The following is a 15,416-nucleotide window of genomic DNA, read 5'->3' on the forward strand; positions in this document are numbered from 1 at the left end:
AACAAAAATGTGGGTATAAATATTCCTCTAAAATGGTGTTGTACGAACGGTGGCATAGCAAAAGGATAAGATCATGTTTTCTTGGGCATTTTTCGGTAATAGAGCTAGGCCTATGTCTCTATATTTTCTTGTTGCTAATTCTTGGCTGAGATATTTGAATGTTTGGTATTGGTAAAACTCGCTCTTCAGTTTCGTTTAAAATTAAGCTTAGGCAAACTTTGTTTTAGAGACATAGAGACTGAAAGCATCATTCTCAATATCGTGACGTCACACGCGTGCCAAAGGGGCGTTGTAACCCCCAAAACCCCCTCCTTGGCTACGCCACTGTCTCAAACACATGCCAAAATACGCGCAATTGCACCCTCTAATGCATGCCACACGCCTAAATGTGTGCAACCACGCCCAAATATGCAAAGAATTATTGCATAAATAATATGCAAAAATTGTTTCAGTACTATACGTGATGTTGTCTGACACAACAATTTGGTTCATAAGTGATACCACAGATGAAAATTAATAAAATTTTACTTTCTTGATCTTCTTTAGCAAGTATAGTGCTCTACTTATCACAGGTTGAATCCAGGTAATTGGCTAGCTAGTATCTTGCAGTGTAGCCTACACAGCATGTATTATACCTACTGATGCTAAAATGGCAAGAAAAGAGACCCACGATTAGAAGCGCTAATTAGAACACTCCTACTTGCCTATGTAACTTAGTTTACTTAACATACTTTTCATGCGACTGCTGCTTTCAAAAAAGGTTTGTTTGCAGAAATTTGTTCTTTAAATTCTAAGTAGCTAAAAATGTATGTTAAAGAATACCAGTGATGTACGCGCATACAAAAAATATTGACGCCGTCAGCGCAAACGCAAACGTTCGAAAAACTACACGCCGCATGCGTCAACGCAACTTGTAAAAAAAGTTGGCGGCGTCAGCGTTAGCGCATACACTAGCGCATACTCATTTTGTTTGCTAGGTGCCAAACATTCACACGGTATAAACCACTCGAAACAAATAAGTTTTATTTTGAATTTCCACGAAGAAACACAAGCATCTGAAAGTGTTCATCTGAGATTTTGCTGTGTTTTGGTTTCAATATGTCTTTGCCCATTGAAAACATTCTTTCCACCACAGCACTGGAAGGTATTGGCGTGTTGTAGCGAAAAAATGTATTTTGGAAATATTTCGTTGGAAAAGCGCCCACGGTTAATGGTCCTTTGTGTGGCCTCTCTTCCAAGTACGCTTTTACAACCTCGTCTATGCTGTCTTCGCCAGTGTCCTCATAAAGAGCATGGAGTAGCCCACGGGGTTCGCTGTCGCTGGCTTCCTTCGTCTGGTTGCAGTGGCTCTCAGCCTCAGAGTTTTTTAACAACTTTGATATGTGGCGAGTGGCCATTTTTCGACTTTCCACTGTATTGACATCAGGCAACCAATCGAGCCACCGCGAAAGCCTGTAATTCGGATGTGTGGCGCTGGCGAGTACGGAATCCTCATCAGTAAACAACCGTCCAAACCTGTAAAGTCAATGGTAACTTTTTCACAAACGAAACTTGCTTACATTAATTTTACAGTACAGTGTAATTCTGTTTATGCAATTGAATTGTGGATTAAAACTATTGCTCAGTACTCACCTGTTTTTTATACCCTGCACAAGGCGTTTATGAAGCGGAGAACAGTGTTCGAGGCCACTTATTCCAGCAAACGCATTTAGCAGACTTGCTATTGTGGGCAGAAGAAGACCCATATTATATGCTCTTACTACGCTACATAGCCTACAACAAGAATAACCGGCAAAGGCTACTACATATAACATACAGAGTACAACATCATGCAAGCAATCACGGTCGGAGACCAAATATTTGAGTTTGTTTAGATAGGCCTACATAGGCTGCACTGCTCATTGCCTGAGAAGTTTCTAATTTGTCCCAAAATACAAGACTTAACTAATATAAATTAAAGTGCTCACAATTGCTTACAAACGCCTTCAACACTGCTTGACTAAAAATACTTCACACTACGAAGCCAAGTCATTGTTTACATTTTACATGGGTGACATGACCAACCTACCTACTTGCTTGCTTACATTACATTCCTGTTCTGACCCGTAATTTACTAATTTTTCAGTAGGCCTAAGTTGTTTTAACTAATTCTTTCTTTTTTTCTGCAAGACTTCAGTCTCCACGTGGGACTCTAGCGTCAAAGGCAGTAGTGCGATATACAAACAAACTCCAGCTGACTGAACAATAGATGACACTGTGACACAACACTAGAACAATGGGCAATTGCAAGACGTCAACATTTTGCAGTTTGACAAAAAAAATTGCAAACAACAACTAAGACATTAAAAAGTATGCGTTGACGCTATGCGCTAAAAAACTGCGAAAACTATACGGCGCAGCCTTAAGCGCAAACTATCCAAAAAAATGTGGCCGCAAGCGTTAGCGCAAACAAAAAGTCTACGCCGCAAATATGCGGCGTAGAATTTGCGGCGCATACGTACATCTCTGAAGAATACACACAATTCACTTTTAACAGAATAAACAGCTAAATAGTTTCGCTCATTTGTCCATTTGTTACACATAACACTGAAAATTCTCTCAAGATTGGTATTAGATACAGGGATAGACATTGAATACTGGACAAATTTTAACAAGTTAGGTGCAGTTTCTTTCTGAAAGAAGTTAGTCCAATTTTCCAGCGATAATCTTAACTTATTAGCCACATCACACATGATTGAGTAGCTGGCCTTCACAGTCTACAAATAAACAGTTAAATGGCCAAACTTCTAGGCTGTTAGTTGCTCGGGCTAGTGGCTTTCAGTTTGTCAGCTACCTAGGCTGTACAGTGTCGGAATGGCCCGTTTCGGCTAGTCCGATTCGGTTATTACCCTTTTCGGCTACAGTCCGATTTGGCTAGTCCGATTGGGCTAGTTCCCTATCTGGCTGCAGTCTATATCGGTTAGTTCGTATTCAGCAATTTTTTGAAAATCAAACGATAATCCTTCTGTAATCCAACAAAATCCTTCTGTAAATCCAATGACGTCTTCTGTTTATTTAGAGAATTTTGTATTTACAAGAAAAACAAATTGAAATGAAATTTAGCAAAAAATGGTTGAACTATTAAATTGAACTGTTTGCTCAATTTATTTTTGAACTGTTAATGTTTGCTCAGATAAAATTGACATGCATCCTGCGTCGCCGTCTGCATGTAAACTTTGAACAGTGGTTCTCATCCGGGGGTCCGTGAAGCGATTTCCGGGGGTCCGCAAAAGTTTCCGAGTTTTCAACATGACGGATAAATTAAGAAATTTAAAAATTGTTTGTGCTTTGTTTATGTATTAGCCTACACTGATTCTTAAACTGTAAGTCGCAACGCACTGGTGCGTCGTTTGAAATTGCAAAGGACATTGCACAAAGGTTTGGTTTCTTAACTAAAATATCATATAAATTACTTAAACCTTTTAACAAGGCTATGTTCAACTAAATTCTTTTAAGACAACAGATTGTTGATCAATGATTAATTTAGAAATACAAACGTTAGTCAGCAGTCTATCACAACTCACAGTTTTGCAATGACAATGACGAATTAATATTGATTTCAAATGAAAAAAGGGAGAAATTCTTTGTAACAGTCGCAAGTATTCTATTAACTTTTGATAAAAGTTATAGAAAAACATCAAATGAGCATATAGCTTACCGATGTTTGATCCTGTGTGCCAACATATAGCTCATAAGTCATAACATAATTTCGTCAATCTCATCAATCGTCAAGTGCGTTGCGAATTCAGCAAATTTTTTTAAGTGTGTTGCTTTGAAACTTAGGTAACATATGATTCCATAAGGAAACGCGATATACCAAAACTTCAAATTGAAATTTTTAGGGGTCCGCAACCGCTTCGAAGACACCAAAAGGGGTCCACCATGACAAAAAGGTTGAGAACCACTGACTTAGAATATATTAGAATCCTCAACTATTACAAAATTCTAAACCCAACAACGCCTTTTGTTTATTTAGAGATTTTGTATTTTATTCCACAATTTATCGTTTCTTTTGCCTTTGAGTGCCTTCCCAGACGGCAAAATCCGTCATTTTTACAACGATTCAACGTCTGCAGACATTAAATCAATGTAAAAATGGCGGATCTTACTTACTTACTCCCAATTACGCGCGCCGGTATTTAAAAGAGAATAGCGGAGAAAAAAGTGGAAAGTTGTTTACCACAGAAATGCATGTCACCGCACAATAACGAAATTCTGGAAAACCTTTTCGAATGCGTTGATTAATGATTTTAATTGGGAAAGAAAGCCAGAAAGTAGACAGTTTTTTATTCAGGTTAAAGTGAAACCACTCTACGTTGGACTAAAGCGCAAAGTAACTATCAAGTTGCCTTGCAAAGCGGAAGATCAAAGTTCGCAATACCGGTCGTAAAGTTGATTTTTTCCCAAAAATTAGGTTGTTGAAATCAATTTAATTACTCGTAACTTTCACGTGATATAGGCCTAACTTTTTTTTGTAGTCAGAGTGTAAAGATGGAGGTTTGATATTATCGAATTGAATCGCCGGTTAATATTTACCGCCGGTTAGTACTCTAAATTGATGGACCGCGTATTATCATAAAAAACTGTCGTCCGCTCATTTGCCAGTTTGACTATACTATTATGATAATATACGACTTTGTTTTAGAGCATCAAATTTATGCTATCTCCGTAATTAATAACTCGTGTGTAAGTTTTTACATGCATTTTGAACAATAACACACTCGAACAACTAACAAAACACTTCTATTTATATATCTCATTAACCTCTATTGTTAAAAATGAAAAATGTTGTTTTGATGTAAAAAACATATTTTGAACTAACCCAGACAATAAAATTCGTCATTTTTAATTTTAAACAATTTTTAAAAATGACGGATTTTGCCGTTTGGGAAGGCACTCAAAGGTAAACACTGGATAAAATGCAAGAATGCATAAGAAACGATATTGTAGAATAAAATACAAAATTCTCTAAATACACAGAAGAATCGGACATGCTCTGTTATCATTTTTAATGTAAAAATTCCTTTTGTGGTCCCTTTGTTTTGAACAATTCCAAACTGTGCTGTTGAAATTTTCGATTTTAGTTTTGGTCTCAATCTCATCATCATAATTCGGAGTAAGATCTTTGTTAGATGATTCACAAGGCTAATTGTTCTGTGGAGTGAGCATTCTGCTGCTCCGGTTTTCTTTGGTAAAGTTATGAATATGGAACGTACCATATCACTAGAGATGTTTCCGATGTCATAAATATGATTTAAGATCTCAGTGGTTAGGTGTAAACCCCACTCATCTAAAGCTTCGATTATTTCAAATATAAAAGAAAATATATTGTGGAATAAAATACAACATTCTCTAAATAAACAGAAGGCATCGTTGTCGATTTTATGTGAGCAAACAGTTCAATTTAATAGTTCAAACATTTTTCGCTAAGTTTCATTTCAATTTGTTTTTCTTTGTCGGAATGCAAAAGAAACCATATTGTGGAATAAAATACAAAATTCTCTAAATAAACAGAAGGCGTCATTGGATTTACAGAAGGATTTTGTTGGATTACAGAAAGATTATCGTTTGATTTTCAAAAAATTGCCGAATAGGGAACTAACTGATAAAGACTGTAGCCAAATAGGGAACTAGCCCAATCGGGCTGTAGCCGAAAAGGGAAATAGCCGAATCGGACTAGCCCAATCGGACTAGCCGAATAGTAGCAGACCCGTACAGTGTACACTCCACTGTTGGACTACGTGTTGGCCAAGCCTGGCTTTGGCGAAATTACACTGGAGTAGCATATTAGGGGTTTTTCCTCAAAGCACCAGACTCATGTGCTTTTACTCTCAAAGCAGCAGAAGTGTATAGTCACTGGTTAATCCATGGCTACTGGCTAAAATATATTGACAGAATTGTTGACAAAAAGTAATTGTCAAAATAGTGAACATGTTCACTATCACTATTAGCAAAATAGTTTACAGTGAACATTTTCTTAAAATAGTGATTTGTTCACTAAAATAGTGAACATCTGGCAACCCTAACACAAAAAGAGTCTGATAATACCTGTACCAAAAGTTAGTTTACCTTTACACTTTACAGATTTGCGACCAATTTCTTTATTGCCAACTTTTGCCAAAATTTTCGAAAAAATTCTATATAAACGGATGATGAATTTTATTGACAAATATAATATTTTAACCCCAGCTCAACATGGTTTTCGTGAAAATGATTCAACAAGCTTAGCATTGACAAAAATTTATGATGATTTACTTTCTAACTTGAATGATCATAAATACACATGCTCGGTTTTTGTTGATTTAAGTAAAGCTTTCGATACAGTTGATCATGGCATACTTTTAAAAAAACTTCACCATTATGGCTTTCGTGGCAAGTTTTTAAACGTTTTAACATCTTATCTAACAAATAGAATGCAAAGTACAAAAATTAACGGTAAGAATTCTAATTTCAATGTTGTTAAATGTGGTGTCCCACAGGGGTCAATCCTTGGTCCCTTGCTTTTTCGTCTTTATGTGAATGATCTTCCAAATGCATCTTCGTTTTCAACTACACTTTTTACTGATGACTCAAACTTTCATATGTCAGATAAATGCCTGTCATCTCTCCAAAAAAATGTCAATAGAGAAATAGAAAAAATTGATGTGTGGATGAAATCCAATAAACATTCATTAAATTATAGTAAAACTACTTATATGATCCTCTGCAACAAAAAAAGTGCAGCAGAAAATTTTAGTCTGTCCATCAGTGGCCGATCCATCGAAAGGAAGAAATGTATAAACTATCTAGGTGTAACTTTGGATGAGCGATTGACATGGGATAGTCATATTATTAATCTTAGAAAGCAGCTTGCAAAGGTCTGCGGCATAGCATTTAAGCTGAGATACATTGCCCCTTTAACAGTATTACGGGCTTTATATTATGCTTTGTTTCAATCCAAGATCCAATACTCGATTATAAATTGGGGAAGAGCAAACTCTACATTGCTTGCTCCACTACAAGTGTTATAAAACAAGTTCATTCGATCCTGCTTATTTTTGCCGAGGTCAACAAATACAACTGTTCTTTATCACCAATTTAATATGCTCAGAATTGACGATATTATTGGTCACAGCGGTAAACCATAATCTCTTCGTGGGAAAATTGTAACATAAGATTCCCGAATCCGTTCGTCTGTATGTAATGACCGAAAAAGAAACACTCTTCAGGAAACGTCTATTCGAGAATTGTATTTCTGTAAAAATAGCCTCAAAGCTGTCGAAAATGGGATGCAACGCCGTACACCACTAAAACTTGTCACTACAGAACAGATTACTTAGATAAAAGACGAATATTTCGTCCAGCTGGCAAGCACTAAGCAAACAGTTAAATATGCCTCCAACTTTCAAGCAACAACCTTTTACGAATGACTAGAATAATTTGCGATATCTCAAATGCACGTAGACAGTAACTGTGATGCAATAATGAAAGACATTGTCACGCAATTCAAACCGGTGTTCAAAGGTAGTGATGCAATATTTCATCAGGTCTTACGACCGATGGTGCAATATTTGGACATTTTCTAGCAATTTCCATGACGTAAGATGCCAGCTAGGTTAAGTAGACCATAACGGTTTTTATATGACGTTTGATTTCGTGAACAATTGGCTGGAACAATTATTAAATTAGAAACTGCAAAATTTATGTACAAATGTGTGCACAAAATGCTGCCCCGGGCCTTTGCTGGCTGCTTTATTTTTGTAAATGAAATTCACCATCATAAAACCCGTCAGAACCAAAAAAATGATTTATATTTGCCTTCTACAACGTCAAACTCTGGTAAGAAGATGCTATGTTTTAATGGAGTGAAACTATGGAATCAAGTACCAAAAGAAATAAAAGAAAAGTCTTACAATGTTTTTAAATTTAAATATAAATGTTTATTAAAGAATTTGTACAATGATCACTCCTGAAACGCATCATCCGCTTATTTCTCTACATAGCCTAATGTTTTTTTTATGTTGCCCTGTGTTATTCCATTGTTAATGTATTGTTAATTCCATTGTTAATTTTTACAAATTAAAGTGCTGGTATTGTGCTATATATTATATACCGTATGTGTTAATGTTCTTAATTTTGGGTCTTTTGTTTAAATGTTTGGGTGACAGCTGACTTTGGTGACCTTTTGGTCTTTCGCTGCCATCCTTGTTGTGCGAATTATTTGTGTTTATTGTCTTTTTGCTTTTTGTGTCTTTCTTTTTCGCCAACAAAACAAAAAATAAACTGAACTGAAACTGAACTGAACTTGTAGTGTCCGACCGAATGTCGCTTTGAAGCCGAAACTAGAAAATTTTCTACTTGCTTGTCTTTTCATTGACTATGTTTCTTCGCTGTCGCTAAAGTGAAAATTGGGTGGAACACTATTTGGTTGTGCATTTTTTATATGTGTATGCTTAATGAATACTATTTGGCTTTTTCAGATATTTGCTGTTTTTTCAGGCCTTTTTTGTGAGTAGGCCAGTAGGCCTTGCTTTTTTTAGTGAAGACAGGTTGGCAACCCTGGGCCGATGTTCTCATTTTTAAGGAGTTTATCCAGGGCTTCCAAGTTCCACTTGTCAGGAAATTTCCTCATTGGAGGATATCTATGTAGATTTCTCAGGCAAATTGTGGGTAAAAAGGCATATTATACCTAGACTAAACTTTTGAGACCCATAATTGATTTATATTTTCATCCCCGCCCACAATATTTTATAAATAATAATGTAATAAAATTTAATCTAGCAACCTTTAGTTGCAGAGGTCTCTTGTACTAAAGTAAAAAGAAATATTTATAACTATAATAATATACGGTAATAGCCTATATGAAACACAACTGCTAAGATATAATATTGAGTTGAATATTTGCAGAATTAGATGATTTTAAAGAGCTGGTATTTTATTTTGATGAGAATCAGGAAACAAACTTCGGTTCCCGGTAATTCAGACATTTAGAATCTCACACAAAATTTGAGGCACCGATGTAGAAAACGCGGAAATACGATCTTGGCGTCCATATTGTTTAACATAGCGATAACTCCATCATGAAAGAATGAAATGTTGCAACATTTGCATTTTGCTTCTAAAAAATAAGAATGCAGTCCTAAATGACAATTTTGTGAATATACTTTATGACAAAAAGCAAATATATGAGATTTCGTGATTGTATTTATATTTTTATTTGGTTGAGTTTTTTGCTTACTCGAAAGCCAACCTAATGTGATGCATTTGAAAGTGTTGTTTCTCATAATAAATTAAAGTCGTTGTTTAACTTCTACTTGTACTTCACTATCGTTTCAACTTTACAAAATGTCTTCTCTTGAGCTGTTGGCAGTTTTCCGCGCTTATTTCCGCATTTCCGCTATTTAGTGTTGCCCGTTCATTCATTAACTTGGATCTAACTTAACGAAAATTAAGTCTTAAAAATTGCCCACCTGTCGGTAGTTTCAAACTGGGGGGCAAGCAAACGGACTAGGTGGGCAATTGCCCACCTAGTTTATATGTGAAAAGATGCTATGATTCTAACTTCATACTTGATGAAAGAAGAAATCTACAAGGAAATCAGGGATATCTAAAGAAGGGGATACGAAGGCTTGCGGCGATTGCCTTATTCTTATGACACTACCAGGGCGGTAGTTTGTAGTGCTTTAAACATGTGGTTCTTTTTGAAGTTGTAGAAAGGTTTGTAGTGCAGTTGGTACAATCAGCTACAGAAGACAGTTAGCAAATTTTACGTAGACATATGTAAAGAATATACTTGTTTACAAAGATAGTCGAAAAGCTACCAGTAAGCTGTCTTTTAAACAAAACCTTTGCAGTAGGCTAGATGTAAAGCAAGTATACGGGTAGTTGAATTAACAAGTAACCATGAGCATGCAGTGAGTAACCCGGTACACAACAACTGGGCGAGACAAAGTGGGCGATACCCACTTGGGCGAGACCAGGTGGGCGACGAGACAAGTGGGCGACGGACCAAGTGGGCGACGAGTCAAGTGGGCGACGAGCCAAGTGGGCGACGGACCAAGTGGGCGACGAGCCAAGTGGGCGACGAGCCAAGTGGGTGACGGCCAAAGTGGGCGACGGAAGCGAAAGTTTAACCGTTCGGAAAAAAAATACGACTTTTAATTTTTACTTTAAAATACAATGATTGATTTGTGGAAGGGAGGCAATGAGAGTTCTCATGCTGAGTTTCACGAAGCATTGTTGGAAGCAACATTTTCATTATTTTTTGTAGTCTAGTAATAGCGCTTGCTGTTTGATGTTAATTTGCATTGTGACATCATCTTGACACATTATTTTGCAATTTGCGGCGTCAGGGTTTATCGTGAAGCTTAAGAGAAACCCCTCAGAAAAGAGACAAACGAATGGCCAAGGAGGGGTTGAAGTCAGTTATGAACGCTCCCTAACCGTTATCAAAGCTTGTCAGTATAAAATATGACTTTTAATTTTTACTTTAAAATACAATGGTTGATTTGTGGAAGGGAGGTAAATAAAGACGTAAAGACTTAATGGAAAAACCTAGAACATCACACAACTAAGGCGAAAGAGAAAACTGAATTGAGTCCTGTCTTTGTCATGAGTTACCAAGGGGGGTTGGGGGGGACTTATATACCAGTCCCAGGTATACAAGCCCCCCCACCCCCCTTGGTAACTCATGACAAAGACAGTCGACTCAATGGACATGGCTCTTTCGCCTTAGTTATGTGATGTTCTAGGCGTTACCAGACTTGATAGGGTTAGCTGGAAATACGCTTTTTTGCTGAAGCGTAGGCTACAAAAGCAGAATTGCGAAAGCAGGCTATTACAGTTTCGATATGTATTGTGGTGTTTGTTGCATTATTCTTTCAGTTTGGTACAACTTGTGGGATTAGTTGATGAACAAACAAAAAAACAATTAATTTGTTAGGCTACCCAGGCCTCGAAACTGAAGGCGGCCCTCGCCGCAATTAACCTAAAAAAAACTGACATTTTGTCCGCCAGGTGTCGCCCTTTCGTCGGCCGCATTTGTCCGAAAGATCATTTCTATGGAAACGGATCGATTACAGTTTGTTCTGAAAAAATTGTTGCAGAAGAAAAAATTGCATGGATTAAAATGTGAAGTAGCATTTAAAATAATAATGGTAAGTCAAGGAGCGGCAACAGGACAAATCGAGGTCGAGAAAGCGATTTATTCGGCACTTCTTACTACGCATGGATTGGGCGGAGTCGCAGAGGACTATGAACTAACATCTTACTGTACTCGCAAATCCTCTGGAACTTTGCTGGTGTCAGCAAGCAGATTTAGTAAACTGTGGGCAGCCTTGACTTTGATAAAAGAACTGCCAGAAACTAAATGGAGATGTGGTTTTTGTATTGTTGATTTAAAAATAATAAAGCCGACATGACATAAAAAAAAAAAAAAAAAGTTCCGAGAAAAATTTTATGACAGCGGCCTTGTGAATAAAGTACTTTGCCACTTATAACCACAAAGGATTAGAAAGCAGTCAAAGCACCTGATAAATCACAATAGGCTACACAGTTGCACACTGTCTATGCTTGAATTGATAACATTAATGATTGACCAAGCAGCTGATGTCTGACGATAAGAAGAATTGAAGTGACATCACAATACACTTTATTGATGCGATAAATCATTATTGATGCTTGTCGAAGTTTCATTGGCCGCCATGTGCTTGTGATGGGCCGCCGAACAGCTTGCTTCTGTCGGACACGTTTACCCGCCGGAAAAATTTGTTTCGAAACCTGTCACCATTTTCAAAGGCCTCTGATTTTATTCGATTACATTTTAAAAATAAAAATTAATTTCTACGCTAGTTTTTTTTTTTCTTCAGATATTCGCTAAAAAAGGAAAAGGTGGCAAAAATTTCGTTTCTACTTGAAAAAGTTCGTTTCGAACAAACCTAATTTTACCTACATTTAAATACCACCGTCATTCAGGCAGAATAATTTTTCAGCTTTCCGCCTAAAAAAGTTATCCGTGAAAAAGTGCGAGGCATAAAATGCGACCAGACATACATTCGAAAAAACTTAAATAAAATTATAATCCGCAACACGTGCCACTTACATTTTACATGCATCGGATTTAGTATTAAATTACCTTTCCAGGGATGTGCACCAATAGGTGCGCATTTGGAAGGAACTCCCAGCAGAACGCTTCAAAGATGGAGGATATATTTACGATAAACATTCAAATAATACGATTTTTGCATAATAAACACCACTCAAACAACTTGGAATAAAACTATAATCCGCAACACGTGCCACTTAAATTTTACATGCATCGGATTCAGTATTAAATTACCTTTCCAGGGATGTGCACCAATAGGTGCGTATTTGGAAGGAACTCCCAGCAGAACGCTTCAAAGATGGAGGATATATTTACGATAAACATTCAAATAATACGATTATTGCAGAATTGACACCTCTTCAAACATCTTCGAATAAAATAATGATCCGCAACACGTGCCACTTAAATTTTACATGCATCTGATTCAGTATTAAATTACCTTTCCAGAAATGTGCACCAATAGGATGGCATTTGAAAGGAACTCCCAGCAGAACGCTTCAAAGATGGAGGATATATTTACGATAAACATTCAAATAATACGATTATTGCATAATTGACACCTCTTCAAACATCTTGGAATAAAACTATAATCCGCAACACGTGCCACTTAAATTTTACATGCATCGGATTCAGTATTAAATTACCTTTCCAGGGATGTGCACCAATAGGTGCGCATCCCTGGAAATGATGAATCCGATGCATATAAAATTTAAGTGGCACGTGTTGCGGATTATAGTTTTATTCGAAGATGTTTGAAGAGGTGTTTATTATGCAATAATCGTATTATTTGAATGTTTATCGTAAATATATCCTCCATCTTTGAAGCGTTCTGCTGGGAGTTCCTTCCAAATGCCATCCTATTGGTGCACATCCCTGGAAAAGTAATTTAATACTGAATCCGATGCATGTAAAATTTAAGTGGTACGTATTGCGGATTATAGTTTTATTCCAAGATGTTTGAAGAGGTGTCAATTATGCAATAATCGTATTATTTTATTGCTTATCGTAAATATATTCTCCATCTTTGAAGCGTTCTGCTGGGAGTTCCTTCCAAATCCGCACCTATTGGTGCACATCCCTGGAAAGGTAAATTAATACTGAATCCGATGCATGTAAAATTTAAGTGGCACGTGTTGCGGATTTTAGTTTTATTCCAAGATGTTTGAGTGGTGTTTATTATGCAAAAATCTTATTATTTGAATGTTTATCGTAAATATATCCTCCAGCATTTGTGAAGCGTTCTGCTGGGAGTTCCTTCCAAATGCCCACCTATTGGTGCACATCCCTGGAAAGGTAATTTAATACTGAATCCGATGCATGTAAAATTTAAGTGGCACGTGTTGCGGATTATAGTTTTATTCCAAGATGTTTGAAGAGGTGTCAATTATGCAATAATCTTAATATTTTATTGTTTATCATAAATATATCTTCCATCTTTGAAGCGTTCTGCTGGGAGTTCCTTCCAAATGCCATCCTATTGGTGCACATCCCTGGAAAGGTAATTTAATACTGAATCCGATGCATGTAAAATTTAGGTGACACGTGTTGCGGATTATAGTTTTATTCCAAGATGTTTGAAGAGGTGTCAATTATGCAAAAATCGTATTATTTGAATGTTTATCGTAAATATATCCTCCATCTTTGAAGCGTTCTGCTGGGAGTTCCTTCCAAATGCGCACCTATTGGTGCACATCCCTGGAAAGGTAATTTAATACTGAATCCGATGCATGTAAAATTTAAGTGGCACGTGTTGCTGATTATAGTTTTATTTAATTTTTTTGGAATGTATGTCTTGTCGCATTTTATGCCTCGCACTTATTCACGGATAACTTTTTTAGGCGGAAAGCTGAAAAATTATTCTGCCTGAATGACGGTGGTATTTAAATAGACAAAAAAATTGAACATCTGGCAACACTGCTTTCAAGGGATGACAATTGACCAAAGTTGCCAGATTGGGCTACTTATCGCGAATTGGGCTACTTTTAATTCGCTTCGCGACTTGAATTTGAAGGTTTGCGATTTTTTGACATTTGCGACTTTTTGGGCTACTTTTTACTTCTCTTAAGTTATAATGCCCAACAAAGATGAAAGTGGAAAGAATCACAGAATAATCAACTTGCATCACGTCCCTCACTTTTGAGCATTTTTATGTTCTATCTCTTCTTTCTCTTTTTGGTAAAAATGGCGTGATGACCATGTATACTGTTCCTAGCCTAGGGGCGACTTGCTGAGTTACCCAGTTGGCCGAGTATTGTAGCCTCTGCCCTCTATCCGGTTCTATGTGTTTGTTGAAAGGCAGAAGTTCCCCAGGGTTTTTTTTCAAGTAGGCCTAGTTGCTATTGTTGGAGTGTGAATTTTGTGATAGACTCATTTTTATGGTTAAAAGTTGGGTTTAGGTTTGAATTAGTAAACTTTAGACAAGATATAGTTTTCAAGTCCGTTTTCCCGCAATGCAGGATAACGATAATAATAAAACAAGCTAAGCTAATAAGACGAAGACTAGAGGTGTAATGGGTAGTAATGTAGCAAATCTTATTAGCCTAACGGAGGCTAGCTGTAACAGTCTTATACCGTAATATTTTAAGTCAGCAACAATGGTAGCACAATAAAGCTAATAGAGTGATGTTAAAACCAATTTTGTGACCAGTTTTCTTCTGGTTAGCGCCACCCAGCGAAATTGGGCTACTTTCCAATCCATTTTGCTACTTTTTCGCTACTTTTTCTGACAGAAATCTGGCAACTCTGCAATTGACAACGCCGTGGGACGACGTGGACATGGGATGACATCGGTGGCATCCATACAGATGAAATCGTTTATTCGTATACTATAGGCTACTGCTTAAACATATCAATTGTTTAATTGTATCGAAATCCCAAATCCTAGCCTATCTAATGTTAAGTAAATTATTGGTCGTATGCTCGTATCCCACTTAAAGGAAAAAATTGGATAGCCTAATAGTATCAAGTTTTGCTTCTTGTTTGCTTGCTTCATTCATTTAATCGTAATCATTATATGCGACTTCAAGAGCAAAGTGTAGAAATTAAGGTCACCAGACAGATGCGTGTGGTCAAAAGACAAACAAGCGACTTTAATCCCTGTGCAAGACACAAAGAGCCTAGGCTACCCAAGCAGCAAAGCAGTCGCTTTTTACATGGATTAAACATCTGTTACACAATGTATCTTCGCACAGGTGGACTTCATTGGGATGAAAGAAGAGCAAAAGGATTGATCATACTCATCAACTCAAAATTGTAGTTACACAGCCTTGTAGCAGCAACAGGGCTAAAAATATCA

This window comes from Aplidium turbinatum, chromosome 9 (assembly GCF_918807975.1).
Source record: "Aplidium turbinatum chromosome 9, kaAplTurb1.1, whole genome shotgun sequence".
Lineage (NCBI taxonomy): Eukaryota > Metazoa > Chordata > Ascidiacea > Aplousobranchia > Polyclinidae > Aplidium > Aplidium turbinatum.